Here is a 21079-nt window from a genome sequence, read left to right as displayed (position 1 = left end):
AATTATGAAACAACCCTACTGTTCATGCTCTATAAATTCCAATAATAAAAACATCATAGGGGATTTAAATACAAAGAATTAATATGTGTGTGAATAACTACTTTTTAGACTTAAAAGGCCTAATGGATTCAAGAGACAACAAATTATGGACTTGAAAATTTTGCATTAGATACTGACATAATGTACCTTAGTGGTTTTCATTGACTCAGCTATCTACGTGAGCTTGCAATAAATCTACATGTAGATTTACATTCGGAAACATTAATAAAGGTAGTATAGGACAGAGCAGTGATGGATACAGGCACAGAATGGGAGATGATTGTATGGAGAGCAGATCTATGAGAGAGTATCTGTGGCTACTGGTGACAGCAGGCTCAGCACGGACCACCAATGTGCCCTGGCTGACAAGAGAGCAAAGTGCACTTTGAGCTCATTGAAAAGAGCGTTGTCATACAGTCAAAAGAGGTGATTTTCCTGCTGTGTTTAGCACTGGTGTGGTCTCATCTTGAATATTGTGTGCAGTTCTGGGCTCCACCATATAGCTAATCAGGATGATAAAGTATTTGAATGCAACTACAGGAGGGCTGATTGGTTGATAGGCAACCTCAAATTGCTCCCTGCAGCTCCCTGATAAGGAGAAGTGAAGAGTGATATGCTTGTGTCTGCTCCTGGGAATGACTGACAGGACAAGTGGGAATGGCACAAAACAGCACAAGGGTATGATCAGATTGAACATTAGGAAGAATTTCATTACTGTGAGGATAATCAAATAGTGGAACAGGCCTCCTACAGAGGTGGATGACGATCCAAGACTGTTCATATAGATAATGCCTTCAATAATATGCTCTAGTTTTGATTAGCCTTGGAGATAAGGCAGTTAGACAAAATGATCATTGAAGATCTTTTCCAGCTGAATTAATCTATTCTATTCCATTCCATTCCATTCCAGTCCAGTCCAGTCCAGTCCAGTCCATTCTACAGAGACCTTTGACTATATTATATATAGAAGAAATGATAAATATTAATGAACAAAGAAAATACATGAAAATATGAACAATTTTCAAAAGCCTCATGAAGTTACCACCAGCAGAAGATATTTGTATTCTAAGCCACGGAAAATTATAGTAATTAAAAGGCACTTTTTTACACTCTTTAAATCACTGATTTCAAAGGTTTTTCATCAGATTGTTAAATGCTATTGTATGAAAAATGTACATGATTCTATCTTCTAAGTTTTTAATGGAATAATTGCAGTTAAGAATGACTTCCAGATGGTGGAGAAAATTCAATATACTTAACAGTGTCTGTTGATTTTGATTAATAATTTCTAAATTCTCTCAGTGTTGTGATGTGTAGTAATCTATGGCCCATCCTTAAAGGGTTTTCTAAACAGTTTCCATTTGTTCAAAAATTCAAACACATAAAGCAGAATTAGGAGACTTGCAATCAGTTTACAAGTAAGATCACTGCTACTAGCCGAGTAGTAGTGTGCATGAAGCAAAGGTGAGTCATTGAGTTCCTTCATGTGGAAAAAAATTGCACCCATTGGCATTCATTGACGTTTGTTAAACATTTATGGAGACAAAACAGCGGATGTAAGCACGGTGAGGAAGGGGGTGGCACATTTGAACACTGACGACAGCAATAGCGTGTCCTCCACCTGTGCAGATTTTTATGAGTACAACATGTAGGCTCTTGTTCATCATTCATGACAATGTGCAACTAATGCTTGTGACTATCTTGAAAAAAGTATTTTATAGTATTTTATAGTTTAGAATTTGCTCTATCAAATGGTTACAGCATACTTTGAATCTGTTTGTTATTCCTATGAAAATAAATAGGAGACATTATTTTCAGAGCAACTTACACGCGCTTATTCTTGAGAAGGAGAAAATATTATTTGCCATTATATAGTAACACTTTAAAACCAGTTTGATGTTATGCATGAAGAATTAATATAGGTTTAAATGATTTTTTCATTTTCATTTCATTTTCATTTCATATAGCGTATTTTGGAAGCTATCTGTGAAATAGTTGTACTTCCATGAAACCTCCAATGCCATTTGCATTGCAGTGGGTACAGAATGCTTACAAAGCAATCTACAGATATGAGGTATTTATGTCCTGTATTTTCTCTCCTATGAGATCAGATTTTCTGTCTGATAAACTAGTAGCTGACCCGGTCTTCTTTTTCACTTTTTAAGAATGATCTGGTGAGCAAGAATAGGGGAAAAATTCTTCAACTCAATATGAGTGTTGCCTGACTTTTAACATTGAGAAGCAAAAATATCAAAGACTATGACCAAATACTGAAGCTTTTAAAATAAGTAATTACCATTCAGGTCCACTAAAACCTGTTCTCCTGGAATCAAAGACTCTGACACAGAATAGTCTAAAGGGAAGATTTTAGTGCTTTGCTTCAAGCACACTGTATAGCTTTCAGCCCAGGGGCAAAGAAGCTGAAAAAGGCTGTGGTCTTCTCTTCTCTCTGGGCTAGTTACTAGCCCAGAAGAACTCCAGAAGAACTGTTGAAATTTCAATGTGTCATCCCAATATTTTCTGTTCAAGACCCATAAGTATGGGCACCATATTCAGATTTGTAAACTTCTTATTTGTTTTTTATTTTGGTATATTTTGAGTTCCCCTTTGGCCAAACGTGAATCGTTTTGATGTTTTTATGGCACTCAAATATTTTTACTAAGAGTTAGAGTCAGAAAGAGTTAGAGTTAGAAAGCACGTGAATCTCATCTCCTCATTGTAAATCTAGTGATAGCAGGACAAACCAGATATTGCAAAATGGTAAGTGAGTGCCTGTCAGTTAGGGAAGACAATAGCATAAGGTTGCTTAAGGTATAGTCCTGTCATGTCAATGTGACAAAAACAGTTGCTGCATCTTTCTGCTTGGACTACACTAGAATATGCTACTACATTTTTCACAGAATAGTCAGTATAGAAAAATATCTAGTCATCACACTGCGCCCACACACTTGAATAAACCCTAATCTTTCACATCCTTTTACTGGAAGTACTCTCATTTTTACAGTTCACACATAGATACTGGGGGTGGAAAATAACTTTCAGAATAATATGCATTTTATATTGTTGGATTTAGCAGTTGATTTTATACTGACACACATAGTAGTTAATTAATCACTGTGGTCTCCTTATAAAAGATACATGGCTTAGAATTCTTTAAGAAGGATATTGGGCTTTATACAGTTACTACTGAAATACCTGTAAGTATTTCAGGGTAAGTGCTGCAGTCTTGTCACAAATAAACCACCACTAACTTTATCAGTAAGTGAAATGGGAGGTTAAAATTTATGTGAATGATTTTCAGTTTTTTAATCAGTAAATATGTCATATCTGCCTGATTATTTCATATGCATATTTGTAACATTTAAGAGTATCATGAAATTATATATTGACAGCTGTTCCTAGAAAATGAAAACTGAAAAAATTTCTGGTAGATTCATTTAGAAAAATGGATCCCAAAATTGCTGAAGTAAGAAGTACTCCTACAAATTCTATCAGAATAAGTCTTTTCCTATCTGAACTTAGTCAAATAATTTCATAGACTTTAATTTCCATTAAGTTGTAGTTTCTGTGTAATGAAGTTATAATTCCAGAATCCTACATAAAATTACCTGAAGTAATTAACTGAAGAGGAATATATTCTTCAAGGGACTATAAACAAGAGTGATCTTGTTAAATTAATCTTTTTCGACTGAAGGAGATGGCATGTATGCACTTAACAAAGATGAGGCATAAAAGAAAGGCATATCAAGCATTCTGCAGATTGCTATTAATCACATTTTAAGACTAACAAGGATTTTGTATCGAGTTCATTGCTATACTCCTCTGCTTTATAATTGGTCAAAGTGAAATTTCTCACTGCTTGCTGGAATGTTCTTTTTTTTCTGCTACAAATAACTTTAAACTGCTGTTCACTATAAAGCCAAGATAGTGCTTCAAGCTTTAATAAAAGCCATTCTTATGGGTTTTTAAATCTTCTACAAATGAGTTATGTATTTTCAAAGAAAAAAAAATGTAAATTAGCACTTTAAATTATATCAAGAGATATTACATATAAATAAATAAATTGTAATAATTATAAAAATGAAGAATATGATTTTCAGCAGACCAATGATTGTTACAACTCCTGTGGAAATATTTAGTAGCTGGATAAATCTCAAATTTTTTTGCTGACTTCATGGTGTGATTTAATTAGAGACAGAGAAAATCTGAATTAATGCAAAACTTGAATGACCTTTTCATGTTGAGTGTTATTCATTTCTTTAAAATGAAAGCAATGTTGTTAAAAAAAATAAGGTATTATCAGTCATCAAGTAGATCTTGAACTATGTATAGTAACACATTTTAAGGCAGCGTGAAAGCAAGAAGAAAGAGTAACTTTGACACAAGGACAGTTACTAAGCAGACACCAATACTGCTGATTCCCCTGGAAAAGAGCAGTTCAGAAATTACCAAAAGGTTATTCTAGTTTACAGACAGCTTATATGTGGTTCTTTGGTTTGGATCCAATCACAATTATACATTAAATTTTGTGCTCTGAAGATACCACACAGAGTGTGTTCAAAATGGCAGTGAAATAAGAGACATTCAAATTAAGTTCATTTCTCTGCAATAGAAGAACCTGTTCTGAACTAAATTTGAGAGAATCAAAATATCTGCAGAGAAAGGTCTCAGACTCCAAGAATAAGAATCCCAATTCTTTATCAGCAATACGTAGAGTATTATCCATGAAATAAAAGCATTTATCGGATCTAGTGGTTGACATGAAGGAAAAAGAGATGTTTTTGTCCCTGCTTTGTATGGCTGTTTCATTGTATGATGCTTTAATATTTTATTATGAACATAAGAATGTTAAAACTTGGAATCACTAATTCTCTATTTTAGGGATATTTATCTTGCAGCTTGTTCTTTCCCCATTTCTATTTCTTTGGGTATTTTAAAATGTTCCTTATTTTATTTCCATCTTACACACCCCAATATTTCTGTTTATAGTCCTGTATGTTCAAACTACAACGTTTAGTCCTTTAATTGTTGGTATTTTTCATATTAGTAATTTTACTTATGAAAAAGTTGAATTTACTCTATATCGTATTTGCTATTGGTTTATGACTTTTTACACATCATATTATGTGCCACTATATGCATACAGGCCATGAGAGTTACTTGGAGACAGTCTGGCAGGGCCTGAGATGGTGATAAATAGGGAAAGTTCAGAAGAAGGAATAAAGTTAGACAGGATTTTCTCGTGTCTATTCCCACAACAGGGATACTGAAGCAATGGGCATAGTGTTATCATGATAATGTAAATTTCCAGAACAGGACATATTTCTGATGCAATTTAAAGTTTAAAAAAAGTAAAACAGTCTTGGATGTTATATTTCTTGATTGCTACTTCTGTTAAAGTTCTCTTCTGCACACAGTCATGACTATTTATATGGGAATGGACAAACAGACAGAGGAAGTTTTGAAAATAAGTTTTCTGCCTGATTCAGTTTTTTCGTAAACTGAATGAAGCAATGTAGAATAATTTTTTCTGACATTTTATAGAATAAAAAAAATATTTGATGAACTACATAGAAATAGATCTTTCGAGTTTGCTGAACTTGATAAGCCATCTCCTCTTTGGAAGCGATGCAATTACTGCAGAAACCCTGATAGCATTTAGATAATGCTCGTTATTATGGTTAAATTAGTGACAGTAGTGGTAGTGGTAATAGCAATAGTTTTGCCACAGGTGACTGAGAATCCGAGGATTACACATGGAATTTGTGTAATATAATTCCTTTTCTCTGGCTTGATCTAGTCATAATGACTAAAGAAAGAAAAACAGAGAAGACTTGGGTCGGGGTCTAAGTGACAAACTTTACTTTGGGAATAGCCTTCATAGTAGAAGCTCCCACTTTTCCTCAAGAAAAAGGAAAGTGCTGTTCTTTGCAGTTTGAAGTTTTGATACAGTAACCTGGGTTGCCATTTACTTTGATTTTCCTTATTACACAATCTTAATAGCTGTTCCAAGAGCAGCAAGACTTTCCTCTGAAAGGGTGGTAGAATTGTCACTAGATGGCAGGAAATTCTAGTGATATCTGCAGTCAAACTGATCCTATTAGTCAATAGCCCATAGTAGACTACTGGTCTACTAATCAATATGTCAATCTGTCTTTTAAACACATCAAATAATATCTTGTCTATCCATAGCTGTAAGTATGTTTCTGCCTTATCCCTTCCTCCCCCCACAAAAAAATAATTTTCTCATAAATGTGTTTCACGTTAACATTGCTCTTTTCTTGGCTTTATTGAAAGTAGCTATGTAGCTTTTCATCAACTGTAAATTAATTAATTATGTAAACAGTTAAAATAGATTTGTAAAGGGAAAAGAAATCAGAAATATATTACAAATTTGGTACAGCTACAATATAAATAAAATAGACATTCCAGTTGTGTGACATATTTCCAAGCTGGTAGTTTATCAGAAAAAACTCTAAAAAAAAAAAACCAAACTTCTCTGTTAGCAAGTCTGGAAGAAAAACTTACTTAAAACCAAAAGGTCTGACCCAGTGGTTGGCATTATTCGTATGAAATATTTCACGGCATGAACAAAAAAATACTTTAACGTCTTGTTTCAAGCATTGTTGAATGCAAATACTGCAGGCCAAGCACTTTCTTTCAGAATAAACGAGTAGTTGCAGAACAATAAAAACAGTTCAGGCATTTATGCTATGACATGAAAAGCGGGATGCCAAGGCGGGTTTCTAAACCACATTCCAAGCATTTTAAATGCCTTTTGATTGTTACCACAAATCCACCGATTGTTGTGAAAAGCGTATGTGTCATCAAGCCACAGGCGAGGTCTTGAATGCATCTGGCTCAGGATTCGTGGCATTGATGTTAAAATGCTGCACAGTTACAGTTATGCAGCAACTCTTCCCAGTTCCACATCACCACCTTTCTGCAAGAGCATGCCTGCCTCTCTGCTATAAATTAATTCAGAAGATCAAGATGAATTTATGAGCTATATATACACTGAATTATTTTCAGTGTGGAATATATTTGTGCCTTTAAAGTTACACCACACAGTGGAACTGCATTCTTTCACCAGCTATTGTTTTCTCTGTTCTCTTAAGGCTCCAAATCCCCTAGAATTTTCATCTCTACAACTTTTTGTTTGATAGAGCAAGGAGGCATGCTGTCTGTACATATTTTAAGGTAGTATTTTATGCCACTCAAAGTGTCAAGATAAGACGTAAGTAATTTAAACTGAAACACTGCTTGTATGAGTTGTAGTCACTCTCTAAACTGGTAATTGAGACAGTAACGGGGGTCACCGGAGAGGATCTCATAGGCAGAACTTCCTTAATCCATTTCTCCCCCAGCAGCAGTTGGACCAGATGAAAATCCTTAATAATTCTTAATAAAGTAACAGCTGCAAACACAGGATGACTTTGCAACTTCTGTGCATTTTATCTACAGCATGCAAGAAAGGATATTCAACATTCCTATATTGAATAGTCTCATTTCAATTAGTCTGGAAAGTCTGTGAGTGTATGTGTTCTCTTTAGAAGTGCATGTACACCAGTCTTATGCACCATGATCTTATTAAGATGTTTGTATACCTAATTCTGTTCAGAATTTGTTTTATCAAAATATACAGGAAATCAAACAATTTAAAATTTCTTAGATAATATTTATAGATCTGATCTGGGAGAAAAGTAACAGAATGAGATGACATTTTCTGTTTTAGAGACAAGACATTATGTAATAAAGTAGCAAAAAGTCTTAAAATTTTATTTTATATCACAGGTGCGAATCATAGGTAAACTGAATTACAGCTGAATGACCTCTTGCGTAGCATTGGATAGACTTCAAATGATCTAGCAAGCCGTGATATTAACCTGTTCCTCTCTGATGAGATATCTGGAGGAATTTCCAGTTTCTGCTCTCTTTGAAAATGTTGGGACTATTTCTCTCAGAATAGTTTCATAATATTCCACTTTTGATGCTTCTTGTAACAAGGAAGAACAATCTCTGAATATTGGGAATTCTCTCATTAAAAGTTCCTGAAATGTTACTGAACTTCCTGGAAGTTCAGAGTTTGTTTCAGTCAGCATTAGCAAGATCTTGAGTCACATTTTCCTTTTTGTGTTCTGACGTGTCAGGTCTTGCTTGTATTTTCTTTACAAACAGTGGAAGAACAGAGAAAGAATTTAAGAGACCAGAAACCAAATATATGTCCCATCATGAGCTTAGAAGTTCAACTTCCGTCTTCTTTAATTGCTTCACATGACAAGATAGAACAAGTCTGTCTTTTCCAGTAAATAGAGAAAAGGGGAGGGAAGATTACAGGGAGAGAACGATAACACATATATCGGTTTATCAGTGTGGACATACTGCTTGGGGAAATATTTGTCTATCCTTTTTTTTTTTTGTTCTCAGGCACTTCTGGTTAATGAAAATTCTACTGCAGAATATGCCAATGTGGGATCTGAATGGCCACAGAGATTTCTAGTGCTAGTGGTGGCTATGGTGATGAGGAGACAGTTGGACTAGATGATCTTGTAGGTCGTTTCCAACCTTGTGATTCTATGATTCTATGATTCTTTGTCCTTAGAACATCAGATTTCCTTTCTAAACTCTCACATGATTTCACTGGGGATAGAAATATAATGTTGTGACTGTAAATCTTTCTTGTGCTTTCAAAAATATTGCTTCAAAATTAATTTTATTTCTGTATCTAATGGGGGTAATGAACTCCATGTGATATAAGCAGGGTCGGGAGCAGATCTAAAATGATGTGGACAAAGGTTATTTTTCTCAAAACTTCTGTGAGAATTTTGTAAATAAGAGCAGATAAAAGCTGTTATTGAATGCTCCAAAACATAGAAGCAATTAATAAGCTAAGAAAGATGCAATGAAAATTGAAATCTTATTTCTCATTCAGGAGAGTAAATACTATCGCATGAATGGAGGAACATTAACTCTAGAGAAAACAAGAGAAACCTAGGGAACATAAAAAGTTTAGACAATTTCAGCCAAACTGAATAAAGATAATAATTTGACACAATACAAGGAAAAATAGAAAACATTCCAAGTATTATTTTTCTGAGAATTAATACATTAGAAGCCCAATTACTATTTCAGAGATAATAATACTTTTCTTCGTTGAGAAATTGACACTCAGTGAGGTTGTATGCTTGGAAAGGGCAATAAAACTAAATGAAAGAAAAATGTATCTCAGAACAGAATTGACTAGAAAGAACAGGACAGAAGCATCAAACTTGAAATGGAAGCCAAAAGGACAGTATCAACTTATCCAACTGTTTTCACAAAATATTTTTGGGATAGTGGGATGACTGCTTACTACTGGTCATGCTGATAGTAAGATTTGCAGATCTAATGGTTTCAGCCATACAAAAGATGCACATAACCATCTATATTTTGTCACCAAGTTCAATATTAGTTAGATTGGAACTACTCTGGGTATTGGTATGTCTGTAGGTTTTTTTGCAAACCTACGTTAGACACCTATTTCAAAACATAGCCAAGTATAACTATCGTATTTCAAAAAGTTACAAAATAAGATCAAGAAACAACAAAATACTAGATTTCTATGCAATCTGAATTTATCTCTTTTGTGTGTATGCAGAAGCTGACAGTCTTTAATTACACTACAGCTGTTGTTCTTCAGCTTCCTTCAAGGTTGAGAGTCACATGGTTACAGGGTTAAAGAGTGAACAGAGAAAGGACCTGAAATTAATTTACTAAAGAAAAATATTTACTGCTTACTGAACAAAATACAATGTGAGTCAAAGAGCTGGGGCTGTCTTCAATCAAGTAAAGGGAATGCTGGGGACTTCAAGCCTCAAACAGGCTTGATGTTGTGCAAGGTCCAACAGTCACTAATTTGATACTTTCCATTTTTCAGGTACCCAGTGTGATAACTCAGTGCCAGATTTGTAAACATTCTTCTTTTTTTCTTCAAGTTTGAATGGCTCTCCCCTAATCATGTTTTTCTTATTAGTTCTTCTTGCACATAATTTTACATTTTAATCAAAGAAATTTGCCCAGAACCATGTTTGAATGCAAATTCTATATCCATTAAACATTTTTTGCTGTTCCTTACGTGACAACTTGTATTGATGTAAATAGCTGTGTCAGGATGATTTGTCAATATATTTTCCTGCTTGTTCACTCTCAGGTTATTTTAATCTTTTCTTTGTGACATCAAAATAACTCGCGTAATACCGCAAACTCTTTAGAGGATTATGGCATTTTAGTTTATTTAAGATGGGGGTGGTATGAAATAAGGTGAGTTATGTGAGTATTAATTATTATGCCAGTGAATTTTCTATGCACAGAGGAAAAGGTTTGGTACTTGGTTGCTGCTGCAGGAAGGACTCAACAAGCACTTGTGACAGAGGAGCTGCAAGGTATTTGCTCACGGTCCATAGGATCATATTGTCTTTAGCTCTTCCCTGTCATCTGAAGGAAACTCAGCTACTTGGAATGGTGTTTCAAAAGTTCATGTGGTTCAAAACCATCAGATGTTTTTCAGAGCTCTTCTGTAAAGTAATAAAGCTATGGAAGTCCATTGAGAGAGCTCTCTCCAATCCAACGGCACAAAATGGGTCCCATGTCTTCAAAGACAAAAGGTAAGTAAAAATGGAAATTGGCACTTTTACATAATTAGTAAGCTGAACCAGCTGGAACATGAAGGATGTTTAAATCTTTCTGCAAAAGGTCAGGGCCAGACTAAGAATGGGATCATAAAATATGTAGCTAAGCCAGCCAGCTTCCCTTAGCCAGATCATTCACTCTCAGACCTTTAGGAGAAATCTACAAACTTAGTATGAGCTAATAGGCTTCCTACCTGTAAGAAAAATTCAAAGTGAAATTCAAGTAAAAAGCTCTATTATTTTTAGCAGCAATGAATTTTCATGGAAAACTAAATGGTTGTGAACTACAAGACTGACAATCTAAGCCTCTCCTCGTATGTGTCAGCCAAGTTTCATAGTAGTGTAGGATATCAGCAAAACAGAATAGCAGATAGCTATTTCTCAGATGTGCAGAAGGGTCAGGAGCCAACACTGTATGCATTTGTAATTCTAATGACCACAAAAGATCAGAATGCTATAAACATTGCCTTGCATTTACCTTTGCAATTTACAGCAAGCTAATCAGATAGCAATTTTAAAGTTCAAACAGAGAAGGAAATGTTAACAGCAGGTAACTGTTTTTATAGCTATTCTCATAACAAAGCAATGCAAACTCTGGAATGCTTCCAGCTCAGTGGAATGCAAATTACTTCTGAAGATATCTCCAACAATTATGATGACTATCATAAAAGCATTAAAGTCATAGCGATAAGCTATATATTGAAAAAAGTGAATACAGCAGCAATTAAAGCTCACCCTTGACTAAATAAACCAAAGACTGAATTGTGTCATACTCTAGTTCCAACATTATTTTACCTTCTGTCTATTTGCTTCTGTAGAATGCTATCTCTATTATGTAAGACAGAGAAGGAGAAAAGAGGACACTGCAACTAGTTGTATATAGTCAGCAGACAGGCTCTTTGAACAACCTGCTCTGATTTTTCTGAGGATTGCATTTGGTGGCCCTTCCAAATACTATCCATTTCTTTTTATGACAATAAACCTGTTTTGCAATTTAGATTTACTTACTATCAGAAAAAAATAAAAGAAAAAAAGTACCAACAATTTGTTTGTGGAATGCCTTGTATGCAGACTCCGGGTATTACTACTGTATCAGAAGTGATCAAAGTCATATTTTCCTCATTTGATGCCAATGCCTGTTGATTTTCAGTTCAGATCTTCATGTTGCGTGGAGATAAAGAATTTGCAAATTCAAGAAGCAAGGTTTCATATCTGCTCAAGTTTACATCTCATAAGAATGTTAATATGTGGTATGTACATGAATAGTTCTGATGATAAGAAATAATAAATAACTTGGAGAGTAAGTCCATGCCATTCTTTTTTAATAGCTTTCAAAAACTTTCCACATAATTTGACACCATCTCAATGCTATTTGAAATTTAGTGTGGTGCAGTGGTATCTCAACTCTATTAACAAACTATCTGATAGTAAGGAAGTTACTGGAGGGCACTTGAGGCCAATAATGGAAGAAAGTTTTGCTTTCACATTCCAGACAATTCTGCAGAACTGTAGAAGACATACTGAGACTTCTTCAGAAATACCATCCAAACAATTCATAGCTCTCAGCGTTCAAGTTGTGCAGAATTTTTAAATATACTGCAACAGCGCAATCACAAATACAGAATTGTTATGGTTATTAGTCATCATCAGTTATATGAGGCCTGTATCTATGAGTGTGTTTAGAAGCAAAACTAATATTATAATTCCTCACACTCTGTATACTCCAGAGAGGAAAGCCTGAATACTTTTTCTCTCCTGTAAACTCAGACAACTAAACACTCTGTAAAACAGCAGTGTGTACATAGACATTTTTTTTCTGATATTTCCAGACTGTCTCATACAATATTTCACACTTCTCCCCTGCTCCCAGTACTTCTGGCACACATAAATAATGTCAAATTTCTACGGGAACATCTATAAAGAATCCATATGCACAGCTTTAACGATATTTAGACTGCTTCCACTGAAATCATGAGACTGTGCAGGTATAAGGCTCACAGATGCCTTTGCAAGAAAGGAATCATCTATTTATTTGCTAAGAGCAAATTAATAAGTTTCTTCTGCAGAGAACTCCTGACACACATATGTTTATGAGAAGACATTTCCTCTCTCCCTACTTATGGTTCCAAGGAAAAGGTTTATTTAAATAAGACAAGAAATGATCCAATTTTTATTCAAAGAAAGATTATCAGTTGTTTGAAGTAAAAATGAGACTTCTGGAAAGCTTTGGTCAAAATATTTCCCCCATGTCTCTCAGGCATACAGGTGTGAGGCAACAAAAAGGTGAAACTTTCCATGTTAAATTGATGTCACACAGAAAAGAAGGCATCCCAGTTTCAGAGCTCTTCCAGAAATCGAAACAGGAATTTTTAGATGTTTCTGAAAGCCTTCTGATCAGGCCTTTAATCTCAGCAAATTTCATCCCATGCCTTGTAGGCTGTATTTAAGAAGCAGATTTCTTCCCACTCCTGCTCTGCATGTTGCTCCTATCCCACACTGGTATCTCTGCTCTCTTTGTGAGGTTTACATTTAAAGGAACACCTAGTAGATTTTTTCCTCTGTCCAGGATGTGTCACAGTGTCTCAATTTCACTTCTTCCCCCAGGAATCATGCTGATGGAATGACAAGTTTGAATTCGCAAGCAGTAACAAGTAACTACAAAGCTTCTGGGGAAGGACAGGGAGGGAAATAGTTTAGGAATGCCTTAAGAAGATACTGTTGCCTAATAATTAGCGTCATCTAAATTATCAGCTTGAGGTCAGCCAGAGTTAGTTAAGCATGTGAATAAAGCTTGCACCCCAATTTTAAAAATAATATCTGCTTTTGTGACAGAAGAAATAGCGTGGGATGCAAAAGGAATTGAGTTGGTAGTCATTCATATTTGAAAGTTAGTTTTAATGTAGCTTTTCACAAAATTTAGCCTGAGTCCAGAACTGACTCATGGAGACAGAGCACCAGTGTTTGCCTTCTAATGTTTGGGTGTTCATGACAGCAAATTATGCACCCTATACTTTCTGTAAACAATTAAAGTTGCTTAAATAATTAAAGTTCTTGCTGGACTGCTTAGTCAGGTAGATTACGATCTTTCGTAAGCACAGTGACATAAGACGACCTACGTAGATAGACTCAATAGAGTCTAAGGAACAAACTGCAAGATCATGTATTACCTGTTCAGTGACTACCAGCCCAAATGCTTTCTGAGAACTCTTAAAAGTAATTCCAAGTGGCAACATTCAGTCGCAACATAATTGAGAATTTCAGTTATTTTCATAGATCACTGGTAGATATTTTTTGGCAGAGATGAAAAAAATATGTAACTGTTACCTGCACAACCTATTCCAACAAGGCCTGTGTATTACCTTATTTTAAAATACAAAATTGAATATAAATATAGAAAATATATTATTTCTGGTACAAGATATGCATATCACCATCAAAAATAGAAAAGCATGCAACATTCCAGGCTAAGTCATTTCTCATTTAATTTGATTTAATGTTCCTAGCAGATGTTTTGAATTATAGGCTATATCAGTAGCACAGTATCAAATTACATCAGCATGCAGCTATATTTACATAATAAACAAACTATTAAGATACATTGGAGAATGATCATAATCTGTTCTTATCCTTGTCCAGTTAGTCTTGGCTAATGAGCCCTAAATTAATGAACAAATACAGCTCTCATCAGCATAGTTCTGAGTAATCCCATAGAGAACAAAATTTGCATGCTGTCAAGCACTGAGGTGAAATGCTGTAGACAATAAACCTGAACATTCATTCAGCAGAAATAATTTGCATACATCTGGACTGAGACAGCATGGTTGTTGGCTTTTTGTTGTTGTGGTGTTGTTGCTGTTGTTTGGATGACAGAACATTTTACTCATAGGAACAAATAGGAAGTACTTGAAAACATGTTTTCTGGAAAATTTGCAATCTTGCTCAGCTTGACATTTATAAATTAAATTGCAACACATAGTCTGCTACCCATTGCTCAAATTCGCTGTTTTAGTTTGGTGATTTAATTTAATTTTGCTGACTTGTGGTCAACACCATGAGCTGCACTTCTGCTAAATAATCAAACATGATTCTTCATCAATAATTTCTTAATTACACATATATACTTCTCTTCTTTCTCCAGCTGTTTATCAGTCAAATGAAAAGCAAGGATTTTTCCTACCTATTTAGAAGACTATCTCTCTTTAAAAAAAAAAAAGAAGCTTACCCAGGATAAATTCTTCATGCTGTAATTGTATATAAGGCAAAAGGGATACTCAGATGGATTTCTGGGTTTGTGTTTCTGTTTGCAGTTCATTGCTGTGGAAAGTATCAGAGGTGAGGAAGGAAAAATGAGATGATGTGTAATTTGTGCACTTACTATCTCTAAAATAACTACTTAATCATTTGGCAGCATAAATTCTTGCTACAAAATAAGATTATCCTGTGAACAAAATAACACTATGCTTTTATGATCTTAGCTAATATTGGATTACTCTCTTCTGTGCTTCAGTGAGAGGGATAGAGTACAGGACATTACCATTGCAATAACTTTATCAATTAAAAAGGACAATATGTTAAAAAATATACAGCATTAACATTGTTGATGGCATAATGTGTTTAAATCGTTCAGTACCTGCTCTTTACTTATGGCCAGTAAATGCCTAAACCCTCACCTGATTTTTCAGTGACTACAGAGTTTGGATAGGAAGCACTGATGTCTCGCTGAATACTTCCTTTATGCGTAATACTATTGTTTTTTAGGTACCTGAATTTGAAATGAGAAAAACCTAGAATGTTCTCATATCCTAGGATCATAAATTAAAAAATATTTCACTGGTTTACATTGTACCATGTTGCCAACTGTGTGCCTTTTTCTACCTCTTAAAGCTTTTACATAGGCTATGAATTCAAGGGGGCAGAAGTGTATTATCATTATTTCTTTTGTTCAAAGAAAGACCCAGTGGAAGTAACAAATAAAATTACATCCAGACTAAGAGAGGATCTAATACTAACTGACCTTCATTTCTAAGAGAAAAAGATTATCAGGAGTAATCACTGTAGATTCATCTAGGGGAAATCATGCTCAACCAATCTGGTAGCCTTCTATGTCATCGCTGGCTGACTAGATGGGGGGAGAGCAGTGAATGTTGTGCACCTTGACTTCAGGAAGGTATTTGACGCAGCCTTACACAACATCCTTGTTATGAAACTCAGAAAATGTGGGATAGGTGAGTGGATGGTGAGTGGATTGACAACAAGCTGACTAGCAGAGTTCAGAGTGCTGTCATCTGCAGTACAGAGTCTGGTTGGAGGCTTGTAAATAGCGGTGTCCCCTGGAGGTCAGTGCTGGGTCAACATCTTCATCAGTTATGTGGATGAAGAGATAGAATTCACACTCAGCAAGTTGGCTGAGGATACAAAGCTGGAACAAGTAGCTGACATACCAGAAGGCTGTGCAACCGTTCAATGAGACCTGGACAGACTGGAGAGTTGGGCTGGAAGGAATTTGATAAGGTTTATCAAAGCAAGTGTATAGTCTTGTACCTGGGGAGGAATAATTGCATGCATCAGCACCGGCTGGGGGATGACCTGCTGGAGAGGAATTCTGTAGAGAAGAACCTGTGTGTGTTGGTGGACAACAGGTTAGCCATGAGCCAGCAGTGTGCCCTGGTGGCCACAAAGGCCAATGGGATCTTGGGATGCATTAAAAAGAGCACGGTCAGCAGGTCAAGGGAGGTTATCCTCTCTCTCTACTCTGGTGAGGCCACATTTAGACTACAGTGTCCAGTTCGGGTTTCCCAGCTCAAAAAAGACTGGAATCTCCTAGAAGGTGTCCAGTAGAAAAGCACAAAGATGACAAGGCCTGTATCAACTCCCTTATCAGGGAAGGTTAAGTGTCTGTGTCTGTTCAGCCTGGGGAAAAGAAGACTGAGAGGGATCTGATCAGTGTTTATAAATATCTAAAGAGAAGCAAATGGATGAGGCCCAGCTTTTCTCGGTAGTGTGTAGCAATAGGACAAGGAAATAGCCTGGAATTTGAACACAGGAAATTCCATATAAACGTGCAGAAGAACTTTACAAGTGAGGATGACAGAGCACTGGGACAGGTTGTCCAGAAAGGTTATGTAGTCTACTTCTATGGAAATACTAGAAAACTTCCTGGGCACCCACCTGTGTGACCTACTGTATTGTACCTGCTTTAGCAGGGAGTTGTACTCAATGATCTCTTGTGGTTCCTTCCAACCTCCAAAATTTTGTGACTCTGTGATGTATCTGACTTTTCTTGAATTAACAAATCATGCTTATATTAGTTCTGAATATCCAAATAATTCTGAATTTGCTTGAAAGTAGAAAGAATGAGTAGCTCAGCTAGTTGTCTCTGCAAAGCAGTGCTTCTTACTGGATTTAATGTAGCACTGAAGAAACAGTACTTTGTCCCACTCCCCAGCTAGTCCCGAATGACAAGAACTGCAAGAAACTCCTAAAATGTAACAGCAAAATGAAAGCCAGCATATAGGTCTTGGCACTGAGATTCATAAGATGTGACATATAGATAAATATTTAAGCGTTTAGTGATACAGAGGACAAAATTTAGGCACTTTTTTACTTGAATGTCCTCAACTGCTCAGCAGAAAGCGCGATTCCTTCAGAGAGATCTTATGTAGCACTGAGTATGTAAGTGAACCCAGCCACACTAGTCTCTAATATTAGGTTCCTAAAATAATATGCCTATTCTAATTCCATCAGCTAACATAAGATACAGTATATAACCTTGTGTTTATTACTTGTTCCTGAAAATTCAGCCCTAATGATCGCTGTAAAAAGATGAAGAGAAGAAATATATTGCTTTTGTTTGTGCCTTTTGTAGGCCTGTATGTATAAGTCCGAGAGTTATTTTCCTTATAGGCCAAAGGAAAAAAAGAAAAGTTAAATATGTCTTGGATAACTTTGCTCCACTAATCAGGCAGATGAAGTTTATCTTGGTATGAACAAAGGAAATCAAAGACATTATGGTCTAGACTGAAACATACAACAACATGGTGATACTGGAAAAGACACAGATTTTAAAACTCAACACTTTTATGGAAGCCCATGTAGCATATGTGTGTTTAGAGACATATTTCCAGGGGCATCTGTTCTGGTTAGCACTTGTCTCCATGTGTAGACCACAGATGGACTGGCAAGTGACTGAACATCATCTGCACATTGAGAATTTATTAACCATGTATTATAATGATATATAGGGATAATGCACATCTTTCCGGAAAACATCAATCACTGCAAAAAGTGGTACTTTAACATATTTCAGCTAAGTCTCTTCCTGTCAATCTGAAACTAGGACAAAGACTGCTATGCTTTTGACTGATGAGCTGAAAGAAAGGGCAGCCAAACCACTGGACTAAAATTTGTAATATCAGGACCCCTGGCTCTGCCATAAGTTTCCTGCATGACTTTCAGCATGGTGTTCATTAAGTCTCAGAAATGCATCATCAAAATGTAGTAGCAGGTCTTGCACAGAAAATGTGCAAGGAACAACGAGTATAAAGAGACTTGTATGAAAATCAGTCTTGTCCTCTATCTCTCTGTTACTATATTAACTTGGATGAAATTTAGTATAAAAGGTTGAAGATTTCAGATGCTATCCTTACTACTAATGAAGAAAATAATTAAAGAAAATACATAATCCCATAATATTAATGGGACATAAAACTAACTCTGGAATAGTAAACTAGTAAATATTATGAATAAGAATGTTTTCTTCAGACTTGCAGCCATTTGAAAAAGCGCTGCTCAGGCTGATATGGCTAATCTGCCTCTTCTGGTTAGCCCTTGATCTGTCCAAAATCTACAGCTGGGCATAAGGATCCTCCCTGTTTGGGAGACTGTGAATTAGTATAAATTGTAAATAAGTAGGAGTGTGAGCAATTTAATAGTAAGCTAAATAATCTTATTTGAAAGAAAAAACAGTGAGCTTGAAATGGTCAAATACCTCACAGGAACTGTTCTTTATCTGGTAGTAAGTACTTCATAGCAGAATGTGTTTTAAGTCTTTAGACAGACATTTTACTCACCTTATTGATTTATTCACTTTACTTACAGAAAAGGAAAAAAAGGGAAAAGGAAAAAAAAAGCCACAGCCACAAAACCAAAAAGAAATAACAACTTTTTTGTTAATTGTAAAATTTTGCTAGTAATAGATTTTAATTCATCAAGATAAATCAAGGAACTATCAAAGGAGTAACTGAGGTTTCTTTTATTTTTTCTTAAAACAGCAAAAACTTCTAGCACATATTTTGATATAATTTGCCCCATTGTTTGAATTATTGTTGATAAATAGAGTCTATTGTCAAATAAAATTTATCAACCATTAATTTTAGCCAACAGAGGAGTAAGGGTGAATGTGTGCTCTCACTTCAGGAAGATCGTGGTTTTGGTTTTTTTTGCTTTTTATCCTCTTTTTCTCTTTGTCTGTTTCTCCCTCTGGATATGAGTATATGTCATCATAGGCTAGATGAAAAAAAAATAGATCTTTGAAGCCATGGCTGTCTGATTCATTGTTCTATTGTGACTTCTCGATGTATTTAGTTGGCTGAAGAAGCTCTCAGGCACTGTATTTTCATTCCTCAGCATTTTCCAAGCCATTTCATTGGAGAGAGTAAATATTAATTTATGACCTTGGAGATTGTCCAATAAATTGCCACTGAGATACCTCAGGAGCCCCCATCTGGACTATGGCATCCAGGTCTGGGGCACCCAGTACAAGAAAGACAGGGAGCTGTTGGAGAGGGTCCAGAGGAGAGCCATGAAGATGATCAGGGGACTGAAGCACCTCCCCTATGAAGACACGCTGAGGGAGCTGGGCTTGTTCAGCCTGGAGAAAAGAAGGCTGCAGGATGATCTCATTGCAGCCTTTCAGTACGTTAAAGGAGCCTACAAACAGGAGGGGAATCAACTCTTTGAAAGGGTCGATAACTGAAGGACAAGGGGAAATGGTTTCAAGTTGAGGGAGGGAAGATTTAGATTGGGTGTCAGGGGGAAGTTCTTTACAGGGAGAGTGGTGAGGTGCTGGAACAGGCTGCCCAGGGAGGTTGTGGATGCCCCGTCCCCAGAGGTGTTCAAGGCCAGGTTGGATGGGGCCCCGGGCAGCCTGGTCTAGTATTAAATGTATAAGGTGGTCGCCCTGCCTGTGGCAGGGAGGTTGAAGATTCATGATCCTTGAGGCCCCTTTCTGGTCATTCTGTGATTCTGTGATTCTGTGATGGACTATTCAGTATGTAATATTTTTAAATACACTATCATGTTTCTGAAAATTAAATATATACAAACCTTCAGAAATCTAAAACTAATCAGAATTCAACAGGATGTGGTGGATTATTACTTTTCTAAGTCTTTCTCCTTCTTATTCACTTGCTAATATTTATTCCTATAGAAAATTCATCATTTTTTTAAACTTAAATTTTGTGAATATTCATGTTTCAGTCATATAGAATTTACAAATGCCTATCAACAAAATTCTAATAAAACCATTCAATCTGTATACATAAAACTATGCTACTTGATGGGAAAATCATAGCATAGATAACCCTTAGATTTTAATCATTACTCACAGAAGTCAGTTTGAAAATATAATGGAATGTAAAAACTGACATAGGTTCACAGAATCACAGAATCACAGAATCACAAGGTTGGAAACGACCTGCAAGATTATCTAGTCCAACCACCCTCCCATTCCTATTAGTACCACAAGCTACGAAACCATATCATGCAGTACATCATCCAGGTGCCTCTTGAACACTACCAGGGACGGCGACTCCATCACCTCCCTGGGCAGCCATTCCAGTGCCTGACCACCCTCTGAGAGAAAAAGTTTCTCCTAATGTCCAACCTAAACCTCCTCTGGTATAACTTCTGGCCATTTCCTCTGGTCTTACTATTTGCCTGGGAGAAGAGGCCAGACCCTTTTGCACCACAGCCTTCCTTCAGGAAGTTGTAGAGTGCAATGAGGTCTCCCCTGAGCCTCCTCTTCTCCACACTGAACAATCCCAGCTCCCTCAGCCGCTCCTCGTAAGACTTGTGCTCCAGACCCCTCACCAGTTTCGTTGCCCTTCTCTGGACACGCTCCAGGGCCTCAATGTCTCTCCTGCAGTGAGGGGTCCAAAACTGAACACAGTACTCGAGGTGCGGCCTCACCAGTGCCGAGTAGAGGGGGATGATCACCTCCCTGTTCCTGCTGGCCACACTATTTCTAATGCAGGCCAGGATGCCATTGGCCCTCTTGGCCACCTGGGCACACTGTCAGCTCATGTTCAGCCGAGCATCAACCAACACCCCCAGGTCCCTTTCCTCTTCACACTCATCCAGCCACTCATCCCTAA

This window comes from Lagopus muta, chromosome 1 (assembly GCF_023343835.1).
Source record: "Lagopus muta isolate bLagMut1 chromosome 1, bLagMut1 primary, whole genome shotgun sequence".
Taxonomy (NCBI): domain Eukaryota; kingdom Metazoa; phylum Chordata; class Aves; order Galliformes; family Phasianidae; genus Lagopus; species Lagopus muta.
Note: the sequence above shows the minus strand (reverse complement) of the source record.